The sequence below is a fragment of the Austrofundulus limnaeus genome, unplaced genomic scaffold (genome assembly GCF_001266775.1).
Source record: "Austrofundulus limnaeus strain Quisiro unplaced genomic scaffold, Austrofundulus_limnaeus-1.0 Scaffold692, whole genome shotgun sequence".
In the NCBI taxonomy this organism is placed as follows: Eukaryota; Metazoa; Chordata; class Actinopteri; order Cyprinodontiformes; family Rivulidae; genus Austrofundulus; species Austrofundulus limnaeus.
Genome location: NW_013953094.1, coordinates 58,102 through 60,817, shown reverse-complemented (window position 1 = coordinate 60,817; position 2,716 = coordinate 58,102).

Sequence of the window (2,716 nt, the reverse complement as noted above, 5' to 3'; positions counted from 1 at the left end):
TAATTATTTTGCTGTCTCAACATCCTTTCTGGTCTTTTAACTGTGATTTGTAATAAAACTTTTCTGAGCCGAGCTTACTTTATTTGCACTGATAGCACCTGCACTGTTGTCTGAATGATTCTTGGATTGTCAATAAACAAAGCAGTGTTCATCCGTTTTCAAAGTATTTAGACAGTTTCTGAACTAACAGGTGTATTTAGRTTTGTGCTGAAATCGCTGTAATCATCATAGTTACATTTTTTGTGTTCTAAGGAGGTGCAGAAAAAGAATAAGCAGAACTGACACACACCTTTCACACATACACAGTTATACAGTACATATTTGTAATGAAATCCAGATCTTCCACTGGGATGCAAACATTACTTTTTACATAAAATACTCTGTCCTGAATGTTTATTATGCTTTCTGAGGCTTCCCTTGTGAAAGCAGTGCGGAGGCTGTGTGAGGTCAGGCTCTGACATGTTCTCCTCATTTGGTTTTCTACTTTACTGCTGTTATTATTATAACTCCATCAGCCAAATTGTATTCTCTTGTGTCTAACTAATACTGTGACTTATTGTGGACGTTTGTTCTTTTTTTTTCATCAGTCTGGATTTTTGTCCTCACATCTATTCCTGGTTGTCTCTGTCCATCTGTGCTTCCATCCGACCACTTGGGTGGTGGATGTCGTGTGGACTCAGAGAGCAGGAAATGTCAGAGGGGAGAACCCGTCTTTCAGCATCATGCAGCCCCCACCTCCACCTCTCCACCCTCCTTCCATCATGCTTTGCCTGCAGTATTATGACAGGTGGAGTGTCGCTCACCACCTGACAGACTTCCCCGCCAAACATCTCGCCTTGCTTCAGGATGGCTGCTACAAGTGTGTGTTTGTGTTTTTTGTTTATATACAGACAAGTGTGTGTATGTGTAAAGGTTTCTGCTCAGATAAACACAGGAGTGGAAACTCAAAAAGCTGATGGAAGATTGGATTTAAAAAATAAATAAAGGAAGAACAAATTAAAGATTTGGATCATCTTTATGTGCAAAAACAAACCCAGGAGGGTTTAAAAAAAGGAAGACAGAAGAGAGAAGAAGTAGATTTGAAACGATGAAAGGATAACAGGACGATGACAGAGCTTGATTCAAATGAAAAATGAATCAGCTCTTTTGTGGAAAGTGGAAAACATTTGCGATGAAAGCTGAAAGTCTTCGCTCATCACCTGGTTGGCCTCTTGTTCCTCTGGTGATCAGACTGCTGAGTTTCTGTTTCTTTTTCTTTACTTAGCAAATGAAGTGATTGGCAGGTTTTACTGAGAGAAACACCACTGTGTTGACTCATAAAACCAAAGAAGAGCCATTMATTATGATTAAATATTGATGCAAATCTTTATATGTAAAAATAATCACATTTTAAAATTACTTGTCTCAAATTCTATTTAGGATTCCAGCCACATCCTTCTTGTTTCTTTCTTTTATCTTTTCCTCATGGAGGAGCTGTGGGCTTGCTGAAACAGTGGATAGCTGATGTCACACTTCCTGGTTCCAGCTCACAGCTGGCTCAGGCTGTGTCTCAGTTCATGGGCTGGATCCTCATGAGCACGTAGCCCAGCTGGGCCACGTGGACCATGTCCTTCTCAGTCCGGGAAGGCTGCTCAAAACTGATGTGAAATGAGACGCTATAGTCTTCACTTGACTTAAGTTTGCGTGACCATTAGTTGGGCAATATTGGCAAAAAAATTAATCACCATTGATTGTGGTATATGGCCAATAACGATTAATTTGACAATTAATCCCCTGGAGTCCCTGGACACCCTTACGTCCTGGTCACATGACCAATTTAGTGGGAAAGATTTGCTCTTCGTAAGAATCTGTTACAAATTGTGTCAAAATTACAGACTTCAGGCTATACATCTAATTTTAAATTGTGTTGATAGATAAATAAATTACTGAACTTTTTTTATGTTCATCATATTGGAAGCGGAGAGGAGCACCGAGCGGAGGATTCTGCCTGGTGTTATTAATTGTCAAGTGCCAAAAAATAATCAATTAATGTTTTTCTGATGATTAATTGCACACAACACGATTATGCCCAACCCCAGTGACCATAGTGACCAGTTTCATATCAGACTTAAAATGCATTGAGACATGTATTTACACATCTTTTCACTGGAAGAATAACTTTACAATTAAAACATTACACGTTACGCGTAAATAAATTAAAACATTGATAATTTAGTAGTTAATAGTTTTAGCTCAAGTATCAGTACTTGTAGTTGCATTTTATTTCACATCTTAATGCAGCACAAATTTCATCAGCTGAGTTGTTAAACTTAAATTTGAAAACAAATTCTTTGGTCCGTGATGAATTTCCAAACTCCACCGACTTTGTTTCTCTGTTTAGTTTGCTGTAGGCGGGTTGAATCCTGGGATACCCTTGGCCGGTAAGGATACTCTGATGCGTCCTTGGTTTTTGAGATTTTGTCGGCCGCATTCCTCAGCTGCATGATGAGGAGCCTTTGAATTGGGACAGCGCTCGGCACAGGGCAGTGATGTATGCGGTTGACAAATGTGTGCTCATGAGGAAGCATGAATTGAGACACAGGCTGTGTCTCACCTGTTGCCACTTATCTATTCCATCATAAGATCAATCCATCCTTTGAGACCCAGCTGTACAGGTGCTGGTCATAAAATTAGAATATCATGAAAAAGTAGATTTATTTCAGTAATTCCATTTAAA